Source organism: Colobus angolensis, unplaced genomic scaffold (genome assembly GCF_000951035.1).
Source record: "Colobus angolensis palliatus isolate OR3802 unplaced genomic scaffold, Cang.pa_1.0 Scaffold491, whole genome shotgun sequence".
In the NCBI taxonomy this organism is placed as follows: domain Eukaryota; kingdom Metazoa; phylum Chordata; class Mammalia; order Primates; family Cercopithecidae; genus Colobus; species Colobus angolensis.
Window position 1 is genome coordinate 1139945 of NW_012118388.1, and position 19335 is coordinate 1159279.

General features: G+C 34.5%; 1 protein-coding gene across 3 annotated transcripts in view; it reads right to left on the reverse strand.

Annotated features, from left to right (window-relative positions):
* The window catches only part of DPYD (dihydropyrimidine dehydrogenase), an 861792-nt gene that overhangs the window by 760904 nt on the left and 81553 nt on the right, over nucleotides 1–19335 (reverse strand). The gene's annotated exons all lie outside the window — the stretch shown is intronic.

The following is a 19335-nucleotide window of genomic DNA, read 5'->3' on the forward strand; positions in this document are numbered from 1 at the left end:
TATATACTTGAAACTAAATAAGTCCAATTCTTAAAATTAAGTGAAAATTAGATCAGGTTCTTAGAAGAATTTTAAGATTGCGAAAATATGACATAAGCAGTTTAAATTTCGTAAGTGTTTGTACTTTTTGGTATAATACTATAGAAATACTAGACAGAATTTGCCAAAAGTACTTTTAAAAATTTTTACTACAATTCTCAATATAATTATGCATACTTAAAACTCACTTAACCTGACAGTACTCAAGTTTTGAGGGTATAAATTGTAGAAATTTTATATATTATATATATATAAAATATTATACATTATATATATATGAATCTTTTGGCACCCTAGATTTCTTATGGAATTTACTGTTATTTAGGTAACAAAATAACTAGATTTAGTGTATTAGTTAATTTTACAAAAAGAAAAACTAAATAACAAAATTTTAGTATTAATATGTTCTTTCTATTCTTGAATAAGTATGCTGAATTCTACAAAATTACAGAAATTATATTAATAATTCCCAATGTATAAGAATTGATTTGAAATATATTAGTATATAAACCACTATTTTTAACCTTGACATTTTTTAAAACTAGGTCAGATTAAGGCAAAGATCCTTTTAACAAACACATACAGTTGTATACTGTTATAATTAAAATCTTTGAAATTACCAAAATTAATCTAAAATATTTAAAATTATATATTTTTCAAGAATCCTTTTTGGGTATATACATTAAAAATATCCTCTTTTGTTTCTTGTCTTCTCACATTTTTAGAAGTGTCTTTTCATGAAGAAAATTGCTTAGCTGAGATCAAATTTGTTATTTTTCTAATTTAAGTATAGTGTATTTGTGTCCTGTTAAAGAAATTTTAAAACTTTCTCAAAGTTATAAATGTTGTTGCTTGAGACCATTAAGAAAAAATACATACAATTTTTTGCTTGTTTCTTTTTGTCCCCGAAACCCCCCATCAGCTTCCCCCTCTTTGCCAATCCAACAGCAACTTTTTAATTTAATTTATTTAAATTATACTTTAAGTTGTATGGTACATGTGTAGAACATGCAGTTTTGCTACACAGGAATACATGTGCCATGTTGGCTTGCTGCAGACATCAACTTGTCATTTACATTAGGTATTTCTCCTAACACTATCCCTCTCCCAGCCCCCCACCCCCAGACAGACCCCAGTGTGTGATGTTCCCCACCCTGTGTCCACATGTTCTCATTATTCAATTCCCACCTATGAGTGAGAACATGTGGTATTTGGTTTTCTGTTCTTGTGATAGTTTGCTGAGAATGATGGTTTCCAGCTTCATCCATGTCCCTACAAAGGACATGAACTCATCCCTTTTTATGGCTGCATAGTATTCCACGGTGCATATGTGCCACATTTTCTTTATCCAGTCTATCATTAATGGATGTTTGGGTTGGTTCCAAGTCTTTGCTATTGTGAACAGTGACACAATAAACATATGTGTGTATCCTACTGCAATTTTTAACTTTACTTGGGCCTCCGCCACTGTAGAGGAACAAATTCATAAAATAATTAAAGAAATAACAAAATTAGTGGACATACATTTTTTAAGATCCATTCCTAGCATAAACAGCAGGGTTGGAAGATTACTTGACTATCTAGTTTTTCTAGCCACAGAGACAGGAGATAAACACATTCTTGGATTAAAATAAGAGCAAGAAGGCTGGACAGAGTGGCTCATGCCTGTAATCCCAGAACTTTGGGAGGCCGAGGTGGGCAGATCACGAGGTCAAGAGACGGAGACCATCCTGGCCAACATGGCGAAACCCCATCTCTACTAAAAATACAAAAATTAGCTGAGCATGGTGCACGCGCCTGTAGTCCCAGCTACTCAGGAGGCTGAGGCAGGAGAATCCCTTGAACCCAGTAGGTAGAGGTTGCAGTAAGCCAAGGTTGCCCCACTGCACTCCAGCCTGGCGACAGAGTGAGACTCCATCTCAAGAAAAAAAAAAAAAAAAAGAGAGAGAGAGAAAGTGGACACGTGGACACAGAGGGCCTGTAGTAGCCACACTGAGCTCTCAGTGATGCCAGGAATTGAGGACAGCCAAATTTCTGATTCAGCTGAAATATCGTGTTTCAGAGTACCTTCACTATAATGAGAAGAAGCCTCAACCTTAATAATAACTTTATCAGGAAGTGGTTAAAATGGCATATTCTGCCTTGATGTGGAATGGGAAACACAAAATGAGTATTAAGCTAACTAACAGAAGAATGAAAGCTCCATGTTTTACACTTTGTGTCTGCATAAAGTTTATTATGCCCAACAGAACAATAAAGGAAATAAGTAAGCACTGCAGCATTTAAACAGTTAACTATTACCTTGAATAAAAATACTTCTGTATACAAAAATTGAAATCAAATCTATTTTTTATGCTTCAAGAACCATATATAGAAGCACTAAGTAACAGACACATGATTTGAATTATATTTCAGACAATATTAGTCTCTTGCCATGTAGAATAAGTATTTCAAGCAACTAACATCTTTATCTGCTCAAACTTCTCCATAAATAAAAGTAAGCATCAAATATCCACTGAGTAAAGGGCAAACAGATTCACTGTCATGTTCACCACCAATAACACTTATCTAACATTAGGGACAACTGTAGTTTGTAAAACTGAGCCAGCGGCCTCCCATCAAAATCTGTTCTCAGCCCAATTTACGTGAGCATGGATCTGAGAAAAACTGCTAATTATTTATAATCAACAATATTAATGTTATTCATTCTTGGGGATTCTATAGGTTAGTATAAGACTGTTCCAGAATATGATTTCAGTGATAAGTATGACATAAGGGACTTACTTTACAGGATAGGAAAGTTCACAAAAATTCAAAAAAGTTATCTTATCTGTGGTAGTGGCTCGGGATTTCCGCCATTCAAGTGCCTCCTAATTTCCTTTGACCAATATAATCGCATGAGAAACCTACAACCATCACAGCAGAAAAAAGGAAAAGACAACGGGTAAAAAGAGAAAAGGGGACAGAGAGAATGAATGAATAAACTACTCCTGAGAACAGCAAGCAGAAGAACAAAAATAATCAGTGACTAGTAATAAAACACTGGAACAAAAAGCAGGCCTGCTAGCCTAGACAACATGGAGCAAGAAAGTGGGAATACACAGGAAAAATGGAAGGTCACAAAGGTATTAAATTTAATGCCAACCAGACATGCCATGTAATATAACAGGCACAGGCTAGCTCTAATTAATTAGTAGAAAACTGAAAATTCAAAAAAAATTGTAGCAGCAACCATGGTACACATTATACCTTTAATATATAATGTATAGTTGTGTGTGTGTGTGTGTGTGTGTGTGTATTGATTATAGTAAACCAGTTAATATTGAGTAGTTACTCTGGGTTAGGTACTTTTTCTAGGAAATCTAACCATTTAATCTGCATGACAACCATATGTGTTCCTATTTTACAAATGAGAAAACAACCACAGGGGAGATTAAGATAACTTGCCCAGGGTCATATAGCTAGTAAGGGATAAAGCAGGGATTTGAACCCAAGTAGTCTAGCCTCAGAGCCAGACTCAAACTCCTCACGAGACTGCTTCTAAAGAGTAAACTGCATAAGTGTCAATATAATAAAGTTCTGAATAGGCTTTCCTCTAGGTGTCGTCAAATTTAAATACTGAGCTGGATGGATAATAGTTTACTAGTAGAGTCAAATGGAGCAGAAGCTCTTGCAGGATTCTGTCTTACATCTGTCTGAAAGTGCTATACTTTATGATGTAGAAAAATATGGAATCCAATATACACATTTAGGCCAAATTAATACTCATAAATATTTTGCATGCAACAGTCTTTATTTGGGTCTGTGACACCACCGTGACAAATATAATGAGCAATTAAATTCCTATGTGTTCAGATTTTGGCAGCAATTAAAGTAAAAACTGGAAACTAAGCATCAAAAAGAACTGGTTTTGGTGGCCTCCTGCCAAATGAATCCCCATGGGTTGAGGGAAGGTCTAGAGTTTCAACTGTGATAGATTTCATAGTATTTTATATCTCATCTGTGTTAAGGATTCTATAAAAGTATAATGAAACAAATAAGTAGAACACGAACAGTCACATGAAAGAAAATAATATACAAGGAAATTTATGAATGCTGATAAATTTAAATAAAATTCACTGAGTTATCTTTGCTTAAATTATACCAAAAAAAAATCACAAAATTCAACCAAACATTTACTGATTCTGGAGGTAGAAACAGGCAAAAAAAAAAAAAAAAAGAACGGCTAGCAAATTAGATTATTAAATAAAACAAATCACTGATAATTCCAAAGGACTTTATTTCCATGGGACTGCATTTTTTATGTTTTAATTATGATAACTAAAACTAAGTCAGATCTAAAATTTATATACTACCTAAATTAAATAAATTAGGAAATCAATTTTAATAAATGAAAAGTCACAAAGAGTTAATGGCATAGCTATTGGAGTTTAAGTCTCAGAATTACTAAGTAACAAAGGCTCAAGCTAATGAATTAAATTTCAGTTCAGAAAAAAAAATCTTGAAAATCTACTACATGTCAGGGATAATACTATGCACAGAGATATGCAGGTAAGTAAGACAAGACCTCAACTTGCTCACATGTAGTAAGAATACAGAGGAGCGAAAGGAAGTAATTCTCTTGGAACAAGAGATGACTATGAGTTTGTTACTTACAAATGTGTCTTCGAAATGATTTAAAATTTTCCAGATTAAGAGAAAAAAAAAGGGGGGGAGGGCTAAGGTAATAAAATTGGCTCTAGCCTCAGACCTTACCATCACTGTCTACCAGCTAAGTCCTCAGGCAAGTTAATTAACTCAGTTTCCTCATCGTGAAATATACTTACCTTCTAGAGCTGCCAGCAAGATTAAATGAGGTAATATATGTAAATCCATTAGGACCTGAGCAATGACATTTTCAATAAAGGTGGAAAAAGAGGAAAGAATAAACAGAAGAAGAGTATCCATGAACCCCAACTCAATCCTAATGGATCAGATTTTATATGGTGAAATAGAAAAAAATGTGCATTTTTCATATTTACCCGGTGATTTTTATGAATAATAAAGTAAAAGAAAGAGAGTCGTTATGGAATTTTTTAAACCTTTTGGTCATAAGACTCCTATGAGAGCATAATGAAAACCATGACGCTTTCCCTTAAAAAAATACATTTTCACAAAAGTACATAAGCACAAGTACACAATATGCTATGCTATATACAATTTCAGTGGGCCAATACAGCCCCTGAAGCCCATCTATGGCCCAATGTCTATGTGCACCAAATTTTAGTATCAGGGAGGATGATTTCACAATGGACCTAGACAGTTTAGATAGTGAAGTTACAAATATAATCAGTAGTCCAAGAACCTTGTGAAACAAGGGGTCCAAAAATTGGCAAATTTTCTATTGCTGTTTGAAAATAAAGCATCTTAAGTTCAAATATTAAATTGCTAATTAAAAAAAGATATAAAAGTCAATCCTGTTGCCAAGCTAGAAATGAAAACCAGTCATTCACTCATTCATTCATTCAATATTTACTTAGAACATAATGGGCGCTAGATAGTATGCTAATCATTGAGACACCAAGGTTTAAAAACTTTTTTAACTCCTTATTTTCAAAAAAAATAGCCAATAGAGTAATTGCTGTAAAGCAAATATGCCTCACATCCATTGCCATGTATTGTGATATATTAGTAATAATTACAAATCTGAGTGGTTGAAAACCCACAGGATACTAAATTTTGAAGGAAATTCAGAGAATTATCATAAAGGAAACCACCACTCTTATGGAGGCAATGATACATTTCATATTTTAACATATGAGGAATATTTAAGTAAAATGGCACACTCCAACATGTACTGCTACAATTCTAAGGCAGTTCCATGTTGGTTAATATAAAGCTTTTCTTTAGGACATAAAGTAAATTGGGAAAAGGTAATACAAGTACATGCATTTCTCATGTAGTTAGAACTTCCTAAGGTCCAGGTTCTTCTAAAAAAAAAAAAAAATTGAGTCAATTAGGTGAACTTACTCTTCCTGGAAAATGTTGTATCTTAATTTTTGCACTCAACAAGAAGTCTCAAAATTAGCCCTGCTGAAGTTCTTTACAAGTAAGAAATAATTACTATATTCATATTTTTTTAAATTCTAGATGAACATTCTACTATCAATATATGATTTCCAGTTCTAATCAAGAGATTCATATTTCAATAGATAATTGCTTTTCCCTTTGGTGTGTCTTAACTAGTCTAATCCTTTCAGGGAACATTAAGAGGTAATCATATTTAGCTAATGTCATTTCACTAATTGTGGGCAGCTTACAATCAGGCCCGGTCTAGGAGAATCTTACATGAGTCACAGTGAAATACAATATAATGCAATAGGAGAGGTAGGAGCTATGCAGAGAGAAAATTTGTTTTTGAGTTTCATCTCTGCAACTGAACAGCTTATGTTCTTAGGAAAATGCTTAACCTCTCAGTCTGCAAATAGTCCTTCATAAAATGAAGGTTTCAATGAAGATGATGAAAGTAATATTACCCACTCAAAGTGTTATCATAAAGGTTAAAGTAAATAAAAACATGTATGTGAAAATATACACATGGTTCAAATATTATTCCATATTTTTTAAAAGAGAGAATGAATCTCATTTCTGCCTTCATAGTGTGAAAGCATGTTAATTTTATTTGAAATATTTTAAGGTTTCATCTCTCATACACAGTAAGAATTAAGTAATATTTTAGTACTTCTTTGAGATAAACTAAAATAAAAAGTTTAGCTACAGTATCCTACCTGCTAATAATTCATTCCTATATCTATGAGGGGTCAAGAAAATTCAGGATAAAGTATTGGCTTTTTAATCATAATTTCATATTTAAAATCACAATGCATTTGATTGCATAATGTATGGTTATGTTTTGACTGAGTCTCATATGGTTTACATGATAATCAAATGAATCACAGTGTCATTATTTCAACATATATTGTGGAGTTCTATGTCCCAGGTACTGCCAACCACAAACTATTACACAAATATTGATATTTACTATTTTGGAAGCCATTATAATTTACTTATTCACTTAATCTTGACAAGAGGAAAGGCTTTCCAAGAGCAATTTAAAAATGAAAATCTACTATTTCAACCAGGGAAGCCTGTTCACCTTCAAGCTCTGAACAATCTGACCAATCTCCACTAAATTAAGTAGCACCACAGGGAAACCACAGCTACACGATTGCTCTCTAGGATATTCTCCCTATCAGGATAAAAAATATTATGTAATCTAGATGTTTTAAACCTAAAACAATCCCTTGTCCTTGATGGAGTTTTCGATGAAGAATCTGGCAATCCCTGCTAGACTAAGTGGTGTCGAAGCAAACAAGGAAAACTTTGGTATCAGGGATAAGGTTGGGGTGGCAAAGTCAAATAAATCCACTGTTACTACTTGAGCATCAGTGGTGTTCCTCTATGTCTCAATTTTGGATGGTTAAGTTTTTCATCTAAGTTTATAGGACTATCACTCACTTAAGAATATTAAACAAATGTCTCATTTACTCGATCCAATGAGTTTGTTCATGCATTTATTAATAACACAGAAAACATGTTATTCTTAGTACTTGGAAATCAATTTTTAATGTATGCTTAATTTAGTTAAAATATACAAAAGTCTATTTAGATGGTATGGCTGTGTAATGCAATGCGTGACGTACTGTAACAACACCACACAGTGTGTTTAAGATGTAAAGTTAGACACCAGGTAAACTCCCAGATGTAAACAGTCTTTTCTCTAGGACATACTTAGAAGGATCACTTATTTTAAAAATCTGTTGTTTAAAAAACAATTAACATTTGAATATGTATTACCTTAAGCTACCTCAATTCTCTGTTTGGAAAAAAACCTTGAGATCATAATGGAGTGGGTCAGTTCAAACAGAAACAAGGAATTTACTGGATTAGGACTCTAAAAATTAACCATCGTTTATGTATCATGAATTTTAAATGTACATTACAAAGAAAAATATGCAAGCCAATTTAACATAAGTCTCAATAAATAGTGCCTAAATTGATGAACTGATTTTTGTTTACAAAGAAAAAATATGCCTAAGATTTCCATATACTGTACACAGTTACGGAATGGTTGGTACTAGATAGATATCAAATAAAAATCCTAAAATAGTATTTCTGATCATTTATCTTTAAAAGCACATATGTGTATTTTAATACATGAGGAAAGATTAATAGAACCATTTAATTTTTTGTATTAAGTTAAAATTCAGAGAAGCAATCATTTTTAAGTCACAAAAGATAAAGCCTTCTAATATCCTTCTGGTTTTGGAGGAATAAAGGCTTTTACTTGACAGTTACTTACATGAATTTGTATCAAAAAGAGAATTTGGCAGAGACTTCTAAATTCATAACAATTGTCTATTAGTCTGTTTTTAATAATTTTTCTTTGGCATGTAATCCTCTTTAATTAGATTCCACTCTCTGTTGTTTCAAGACTCCATAAACGGGTGTCTTATGTACCAGCTGCTAAAGCAGGAGTTACTGTCTAAATGATATTCACAATGAGTATTTAGAAGGTTTACAATTATACCCTTGCTAATAAATTGTGCTATTTTCCCCAACAATTTTAAGTGCTAATCTTCAGAAGGCATTTTAAAATTAGCTAAAATTCTGTCAAGAGATTTACAAAAATTGTTAGCATGAAGATAATTATGTCACAGTCCTTGGACTCCATCTCTGATTGTGTGCATAAATCAGAAAATGTCAGCTGTGTTTTCCCTTAATAATTATCCTTGCAGCAATATATTATAGTCTAAACTCCTATTATAATTTTTGTTTCTGGTTTCTAAAACACCAGACAGTTATTTCAAAAGTTTGCAACTGAATAAATAATTCATATTTCCCAGAATAATAAGTGATTATCAGTTCTAAAATTGTAAGTATTAGCAATAAATAGATCAATACAGAAAAGATAAACCCTGTTTCCATAAACTCTCCATCCTAAAAAACCAAATGCTTGAATGTGATGACTTTTTAAAAATATTAATTAGGTAAAAATCTAACATAGCAGATAGTAGGCAAATAGAAGCAGGGATCTGAATAGAATTCTAAGGCACCCACTTTTTTTTTATTTCAACAGTGCAGATACTTGAAACACAGGTGTCTGAAATACATACCAAGTTTCTTATCATCTGTTACTATCCAATTTTCTATATTTCTTATTAAATATATAAAATTTTGACCCTCATTTTAGAAGATACAAAATAAAAAAGAATTTTCTCACTTTCATCCAAATATCAAAAATTATAAGTATGTTTTGATTTTCTCTGGTTAAACAGATTAGACCAGAAATACAATTTTTATATAAGTTCAGTAATCATATTAAAAACAAGTCCCAGACAGTAGTCTTTATAATAAATAAAGCATTTTGTTTAGTTTGTTTCTAATACTATCAAGCATTTCAGAATTCGCAAAGATAAAAAAATCCAGTTCTCTAAATACCTTAATGTTGTAACATATCAAACTCAGGTTTATTACATAAACCATATAAATCCAGATATAATAGTAATTGTATGTGGCTCAGAGTTGTGGGTATTCAAAGACAAATGAAAAACACAAGATATTTTCCTAGAACATTAGGTTCACGAAAACTATTTTGGAAAAAGGTTTTAAAATTCTGCTCATCAACTATAATCAACAGAGTCAGACTTTTCAAGTTACTCAGTATTGTGTTATTTCCAATTGTGTGTTTCCTTGGAGTAGAAACAGTTATGTAACTCGAAAATAAGAGAACTTGAGTATTACTACTAAAGTTAACATTATAAACTTTTCAATCACATCAAATGAACAGGACCAATGCTAGAACAACAGGGACTACAGGAACCAGAATCAGTGATTTCTGCAGATCCTCATGAATCAATTTTCTGAAAAATAAGTTTATAGCCTTGAATCAGACTTCTTTTACACCTTGGTTAAACCAACCGGCAAACAAAACTTTCTCCTACAAAATATATCCGCTTCTTTCCAAAACCACTTCCTTTAAAAAATGTTTTAGTAACAAACACACTTACTAATCTGCCTTCCTTTCACAGTATACTCCCCAATACATAAAGCATGTTGAAAATTATGCATATTGTAAATGGTTTAAATTTTAACTTCAAATCTTTTTTTTTTTCTTTTTTTTTTTGAGACAGAGATCTCGCTCTGTCGCCCAGGCTGGAGTGCACTGGCCGGATCTCAACTCACTGCAAGCTCCGCCTCCCGGGTTTAAGCCATTCTCCTGCCTCAGCCTCCCGAGTAGCTGAGACTACAGGCGCCCGCCACCTCGCCCAGCTAGTTTTTTGTATTTTTTTAGTAGAGACGGGGTTTCACCGTGTTAGCCAGGATGGTCTCGATCTCCTGATCTCGTGATCCGCCCGTCTCGGCCTCCCAAAGTGCTGGGATTACAGGCTTGAGCCAACGCGCCCGGCCAACTTCAAATCTTAATATGTTCAATTACAAAAGTAATATATGCCCTTTTATAAAAACTGAACACAAAGTTATGTAACAATAATTTTCTGTCTCCAACCTAACATCTAATTCTACTCCACTGAGCTAGATTACTACCTTTCTATAGTTTTCCATGTTCACACAATACGTTGTATGTTGTGTGTGTACTTGCTGTTTCTCAGTGGGGTCCACTTACTTCAAAAAAAATCAGTCAACAATTCTTCTTTTTTTTTTTTTGCATACCACAAATAGGTGAATCTACCACCAGGTCAATAAATACGCCTATAAAATTCCAAAAACTTCTTAATATTACATATTTTACTCAACAATTTTCTTAATGAGAGAAATGTAGCTTTTGTTCCCTAGAATTTTGCTATTATGAATAATGCTATAATATATTCTTCCACATGTGTGATGGAGACTTCTTTTATTAGGGGATAAATTCTCTCTAGTGAAAATGACAGGATCTTTTTTTAACCATTTTGATACACATTGCTAGACAATTCACCACAAGTTTGTAGTAATTCACAATCCACTAGCAAGGTATGAAAGTGCTTAGTTGCCTGAAACTTTGCCAGTGCTAGATATTATTAATCTCCTACATATGCCAATTGGAGACTAAAAACCATTTTATAATTCCCTGGATACTAATAAGGTGGAGCATCTTTTCATGCGTTTATCAGCTATTTACATTTTATTTTTAGATATTGCCTATTCGTATCCCTTGCCATTTTTGTCATTTATATTATAAACATATTCACAATAATTTTCCTTTCACTTGTGTAGGGTAACTTTGGCCACACAATAGTTTGTTGTTTCTCTTTAAAGGATATTAGGAATAACCAAAAAATGACATAATGTTGGTGATAAAGCTATAGTGGATTTTTAGAGGAAAATGTATAGCATCAAAAATATAAAGTAGGAGACAATAATAAAGTATTGAATGTTACAAAGTGTTTTTTTGAATGCATGACAAAAAAACCCAGAACACCCTCTCCCTTGATCAATGAAATAGGAGTAATTTTTTAAGCCCAATGCTGTAATATTTTGGTTGAATCTGCTTTGGGCCAAAGTGAAGCATCCAAGCAGAAAATGGGGTTGTTATTCATCTAAGTCTAAACCATAAAATTTAATACACAGAAATAATTTCTGAATAACTGGTTGAAAATGGAGGTTAACCAGATACTGTATTTTTCTGGGATTAAAGCATGAATATCAACAATTTTCCTTATTCTTTGCCACATTCACCATTTCATGCCATTATTTTTTATGATGTCTTCATTTCCCAAATACTTAAAGTTAAAATATGTGAAGAAAATTTCAGTAGGGTAAGTTTTTCTCTTATTTCTTTTTAATTATTAAACAAAGATATTAATTGCAAAAATGAATGGAGTTATGTGCACAAATGATGTGAAATCCATGAAAGGCAGAAATATAAGCGGATTTCACTTCATCAAGGCCTGGCCACTTTCCAAATTCCAAGGAGCAACAGCCTCATTCTCAAATTACACTTTGTCTGCAAGACTTTATTTTTTCTCAATATGTTTATTTCAGTGATAAAACAGTTGAATTATATATATTTTAATGTTTGAAGTTTCCATAATTATATCTTTTAGTTCATTTTAATCAAATGGGCATGAATGTGGATAGTTTGCTCTTCTGACCTTCACTGGAAGAGAGTGTAGGTATAAGAATTTTTCTCCATGAAGAAAAAATGATGCTCTATCAGAGGTTAAAAACTACAAGTAAAACAACTTAAGTTCATTGTTCACCCTAACAGACGTTTGCACATTTGGCCCATTTAAGTATTCTTACAACTTTGGGCATGATTCATTTTTTTAAAAATGTAAAGAAACAGTATATTTATGGTATATGACCAAAATGCTGCAATGAAAATGAAATTTGAAAATTGAATGAAGAGAGTTGATTATGTAGATTGCAAGGCTCAGATAATTTACATGTGATGAAAATTACAGTATCAGTTTTAAAATTAATGGCATTATCACTCATCATTATTCCCTGAACTGATCCTTTTATGAGATTATCACAGAGACAAGAGAAGATTGACCAAAAGATTGGTGACCCTTTCATCTCATCATAATCCACAAGTGGCTTAACTTGTCATCAAAAAATACACTTATCAAAATTTCTATCAACACAGCCTGGAAATATTCCACTGTACTGCTTCTTTGACTCAATTCTGAGTATCTCTTACTAGTGATTATGTTGATATATTTTACAAGCAGTGAAAAAGGAAACTGATGGTATCTCTCCCCCCATGACTGTATGCAATCTTCAATGCTATGACAGCTCAGGAATGATAATCACCTCATTGCTGAAATGAATATCTGACATAAGTATTTAATTTAAACCAGTTTCCTGAACCTGACAGGATCATAGAAAGAGTATCCCACCAATTTATCCAAATAGAGTAGCAGGGGAAAAAAAAGTGTTTGATCCCAGATATGGAAAATTCAAACATCATTTTAACGTCAAAATGAAGTAAGCTTATAGGAATCTAACATGCTGAACATTATGCTTATTTTTTGTTTGTTTTTATTATTAATTTTATCAAAATAGAATGTAATATCTAGGAGACAAGAAATTTTCCTGTATTTTGTTCATTTCTATATCTGAAGGGCTTAAACAGAGTCTGACCCATACTAGAAGTTCAAGGAATAATAAAACATATATGTAGAATACAAAATTTGCATTATTATTAAAATCAAACAAAGACTTCATAGATACTGCCTTTTGTGGGCTAAGGGCCTGGATCTTCTCTAGTAGTCAGAGGCTTGTTTTATTTGCCATTAGTGGAATTTCACTGGAAAATTTGATATGTAGTCCCTTGTTGATAAAATTCTTAAAAACTGACTTGCTACACAGGGAAAGTTGTTAAGTATATTTTAATTTTATGTTTAATCAACATTGGCAACATATAAAGTAATATTTTTATTAAACATATTAAATATTTCAACTTGAACTGAATAGCTATATTGCTATCCTTGTTAGAATAAATACTGGCTACAATCATTAATAGAATAACAAGTATAATAAAATTAAATTGTCAGTGCATATGTTAATTGTAAAGAGGAAAATATTCTTCTAGAGCTTAGTTTTCAAATGGCCTTTCAAAGGAAGATCATAGTAGGTGGCAATTCAAGTTGATTTCCTCTCTCACTAGTATATATTTATTTCTATCAGAAGATATTTTAATACAATTGAATAATCCAAATATTTTAATGCTTTCTACAATTCATACAGGAACTTATATTGCATAACGATTCTACTAAATGCAACTATTAATACCTTTTACTCTTCTACTGATTTCATTAATTATTATAACATCATGATTATTATTTTAAATACCTTAAATGGTGACTAGTTCTACAAAGCTATCAGCCCTCTATTCACTGACACATTGCTGAAATCATTAAACTGGAAGGAGCTTTAAGAATGCAATAACCGTTTGTTAAAGTGAATTGACACTAGTGCCTATTTATAAAGTTATGAAGAGAAAATCTATATTGTTTAAAAGATCTCTAAAAAACAAAATTCACAACCTCTCAAGGAATTAAAATCTTCATCTTAGTATATTCTTTAGTTCTCCTCTAAAGCACTTATACTTCCCATCCTCTTGTTCTGCACTTGGTGGAGATGTTCAATAAATATTTGTTAAATCCCATCTTCTTGTTCTGTCTTCACTGGAGATGGAAAACAGCTAGTCTTCTTTCCCTTATAAGAACCCTTCATCCTTAAAGACTGTTATTAACTCCCCACTCCTCTAGTCTCAAGCCTCAACAATCCAATCCTTTAGCCTTACTTCATCATTCTGACTTGTCTTAAGTCTCAATTTATTCAGACGCCTATCTCAGAAAACCTACTCAGGGTCTCAATTTCCCTCCTTATTAATTGAGCCTAAAATTGGAAAAGTTACCCTATGCATTTAACCAATTTTTACCATAATCAACAAAATATTGCTTTACAGCTTCTCACTATAGCAATAACTCCCCCCTACACCTCTCTCTATATATGTTTTTTTGAATAAAAGTAACACTTCAACTCACTAAAACATTCAGATTTATTAGGAGAAGCTATTTTACCTCATAGCAAATAATACATTTCTCTTCAGTACAGTCAACAGGATTTTATCTTAATTTCCCTCAGCATAATCTGATTGTCTGGCCCAAAGCCATCATCTATGGAGCCTTCTGAACAATCCCCAGTGGACATTACAATATCAACTGTATGAGAACTTTTATTTTCCTAGACAAGTTAGAAACGTGAACTTGGTTTTCTTTAACACTTATTTATATAACACAGTCAGACTGAGCTTGTTTGGTGGAATACCTAAATTAAAGGATAGTCATGTTTCTTTCCATAAGAAGTCAAATGTTCATTGATTTAGTGAACAATACTCTAAATTAAACACTCCATAATAAATTTTCATACATACAGCATTTGTATGAATTTGATCCATCTGAATTTCCTAGAAAAAAATTTAAAATACTTTTAGAGTTTATTCTAAATATCCTAGTCGTCTGCCCTCATAACCTTACATTTTAATGAACAGGGAGAGATGATTTTAAATATATATTTAAAATATCTTCTTTAAAATATGAAAAATATATACACTTCGAATGTCTACTTTTAACACTATGTGATAACCTCAGATACTATCAGAGTTTATCAGATAGTGTTAAACACTACAGGAAAAGAAAGGAGAATAAAGTGATAGGGAAATAAAGATCTAATATAAACAGAATGGTCAGGGAAGGCATTTTCAAGATTTTAACAAAGGGAAAGGAACTGCAAAGACCCTAAAACGCCTATGAACTTGGAAAGTAAGAGAATCAGTATGCCTAAAATATGACAATAAGGTACATAATAGTAGAAGGAAAAACAGAAGACAGGTTTCAGATCACAGAGAATCTTGCCAAACCACTGTGATACTGCAATATAATAAAAAATACAAATTTTGGTTTTCATCCCTGTTTTCTGGCTCCTATAAGCTTTGGAATCTCAGAAGTCATAAGTGTCTTTTTGTATGCTGATGAGATGACTGATGCCTGGAGGCTCCTGTACAGCTTCAGAATGGGGGATGGTTGCCAGCCAATCAACCATGTGATAAGAGAGTTGGAACTTTTAGCTCCATCCCCTATCCTAGGAGAAGGCAGAGAGGCTGAAGTTTGAGTTACAAATGACCAATAATTTGAACAATCATGCCTACATAATGAAACCCTTATATAAACAAAATAAAGGGGCTCACAGAGCTTTGGGTCAGTGAACATGTGGAGGTGCTGGTGATAACAGCCGTGGTCCATCTGGAGTGGCCACTGTGAAGACACTAGCTGCAGCTGGGGAGGTATGGCTGGAGGAAGCATGGCTAGTGCTACATGCTCCATAGGGCCAGCAGGAGCTGGGTACAGGTAGGAACCCTACTCCCTTCTGAGTTGGCAGGATGGGAGCCTTGCCCTCTGGGGTGCAGCTGCAACCACCCAGCTGTGGCTCCAGACCTGGGCAATCCTGCCTTCTCAGGGGCCTGGGAAACCCTCCACTGCCCCTGCAGGCTCAGAAGTGCCTGCTCCCACTACCTGGCCTCTCCCCACTCCGGCACCTGCTCTGATTTTGGAGCAAACTCGAGGCTGAGCCCAGGGGCTGTCGCAACCCGGCTGGGTGTGCACACATTTGCAGCAGTGCTAACAGTTCAGCTGCCTCTCACCTTGTCCCCCTCTGGACTTTGGGCACTGATGAGCAAGAGGGTAAAGCCGGGGGTGCTGAGGGCAGCTCAGCATGGGCCTGCAGGCACTCTTGGCACAAATAGCCTGGGCGCTGTGGATGACATCATCAATGGCAGCAGTACGCAGACAGCCTCAAGAGTGGAAAGGGATGGGTCCCCAGTGAAGCCCCACCTTCAAGCCAGGGACTTCCTGAAGCATGGGGGCTGGACTGTCAGTTCCAGGTGGAGTCCCTGGAGTTAGAACTTATGGTGCTTTTTCCAGACCTGCCCACAGCCACCTATTTACCAATCAGCACACACTTACTCCCTTCTGAAGCCCATAAAAACTCTGGACTCAGCCAGACTCAGAGACATTAGGACAACCAGCTGTGGAAAGGAGCTACCCAATTTGGGTCTCTACCACTAACTGGGACAACCTGCCTGCAGAAAGAAGCTACCCACTCCAGGTCTCCTCTCTGCTGAGAGCTGGACACTCATTAGGACTACCTGCCTGTGGAAAGGAGCTACTCACTATGGGTCTCTTGAAAGCTGTTCTGTCACTCAGTGAAGCTCCTCTCTGCCTTGCTGTCCCTCCAGTAGTCCGCATACTTCATTCTTCCTGGACGTGGGACAAGAACTCAGGACCTGCCAAATGGTGGGACTGAAAGAGCAGTAACACAAACAGGGCTGAAACAGAACCCTCCTACTGCTTGCCATGTTGTAGGAGGCAAGAAGGAGAGAAGAGCTGTTCAGGTAGGTCAGATCTAGGGGTTACCTGAGCCAGGGCTGTCATATCTTCTTTGGGTCTCTGTGGTTCCTGACGTCTCCAAGCCTCTGGGAACCATCACATTCCCCTCATCCACATGTGGGTGCATACAGCAGAAGCTGTGTGTGGTACATCTGGTCCAGCTACAGCCTCACAGGGAGCCAGGACCTGTGCCAGTGCCTGGAGCTGCCCACTCTGCTGCAGCAGCCAGCATCCCTGGCTGTATGCAATAGGTGGACCCCACACTCACTCACACACCTCTTGCCACTCCACAGCTGGCTTGCCCTTGGCAGGTATGGGATCTAGACCAGTGGTGCAAGCCGAGAATAGTGGGCTGGGCCGAGTGGGCAGAATGAGCCCAGCAGGCATGGGCAATACTCAGGCAGAAGGCTCTGTTGAACACAGAGGTTTCTGGCTGGTGAAGTGACACCTCAAGGATCATGTGACACTAGGATGGTGGCACAACCAAGAGAGGACATGGAAGCTCCTGTCTTTTATCCCCATACCTTGCTCTGTGCATCTCCTCCAATTGGTTGTTCCTATGTTGCATTCTTTTATTTTAAAAAACTGGGAATCTAACAAATAAACTGTTTTCCTGAGTTCTCTGAGCCATTCTAACAAATGATTGAACCCAAGGAGGGTGCTATTGCAACATCAGATTTATAGATAGTTGTTCAGAGACACAAGAGACAGCCTGGACTTGTGTTTGGCATCTGACTCGGGAGAAATCTTGTGGGATTGAGCCCATAACCCACAGGATCTGATGCTAAATCCAGGTAGATAGTGTCAGAATCAAGTTGCAGAACACCTCGTTGGTGTCCTCAGAGAACTGGAGAATTACTTGGGGTGGGAAAACCCCACACATCTGGTATTAGAAGTGAAGTACTGAGATTCATATGAATATAAAGAAGAAACAATATTTGTTTATTTTGTTCAACCATAATAACATTTGCATTTATTCAAATTACAATATGAAGTCTTTACAGGGAAATAGTTATGTAGCATCACTGTCTTAAAATCACAGGAAAAAAATCACATCATACTTTCTATTTTTTAATGACTATTCTTTGTTCACCTATTTTTAACTTCTCAAAATATAGAACTAGTAAAACATTAGTTCATCATATGCTTTGATAACAGAAATATTCAGTAAGAAGTACAGATTTTCAAAAAAACAGCACTTTTCAGTGTGAAATTCAAAACCATAAATTGGGGGGAGGGATGGCTGCCCCAGGTATCACTTTTTGCTATTCACACTCACATCCCACTTACACTTTGGAACTCTCACCTAAGAATCAGTCTTATGTTTCCAACGGACTGCCATGAATTTAGAACTGGACTACGTGAATTTAGAACTGGATATGGAGTTTTACATTTTTCCTCAAAATAAATGTCTTTCCTCCCAGGAACCACAAAATACATTTGGAATACAGTGACCGCTAAAAAATAAGACTATAATCTCTACAAAAACATGTCAAATAATTATTCAGACAAAAACTCTCTCCATTTACATAATTTCTCAAATGGAAGGAATATGTAATATACAAAAAAAAAAGAAAAATAAAAGTGTTACAAACTTAAGCAAATGGTATTATGTCTTCAACATACCTATGAAGCTTAATAAAAATATGTAAAATCATTCTTTGAAAAAGGATTCCTAGTGCCAAAAAGTAAAAAGTAGGACAGATTTCAAACACAGGCATATTCTAACAAAATAGCAGAAGGTATTGCTAGGCAGGGAATAAAGGCAAGCTAAATCTATCTCTTTAAATGAAGGGACTCAATGGAGCCTGACTCTATTTATTGACTCTGGTACTTACTGACAATTATAAAAAAAAATTCAATTATGTTTAAACTTTAATATTAAGTACTTACAGAAACAAAATATAGTGTATTACATTAATCAGGAGAAAAACTTAAAATTTCGGCAAAAACAACAAAAGAAATAAATACTATAGACGTTGTAGGGGTGGGCTGGCAGCTAATACAGCATTTGAATGCAAGTCCAAATATGTAAATTAAAAATAAGGATAAATTTTTCTATTAAAGGAAAAGATGCTCAGAATCAAAAATAACCAAACAAGGCTTACTCTGTCATATACAGGCTATATATCCATATCAAATGCCAGAATTCAAAAATAAAAGGATGGACTAGGTAAATGCAAAGCACATGATTGTTTTATATTCATAAATGGTGAAATCCACAAAGAACATACAATAATAGGAAACTGAGGTGAAAATACAGCATTTAAAATATTAAAATATTCAATGTCAATGAAAATTGTTATAGCTCTCTAATCAACAAGAGAAAATATTACTTTTTTTTGTTTGCTTGTTTGTTTTT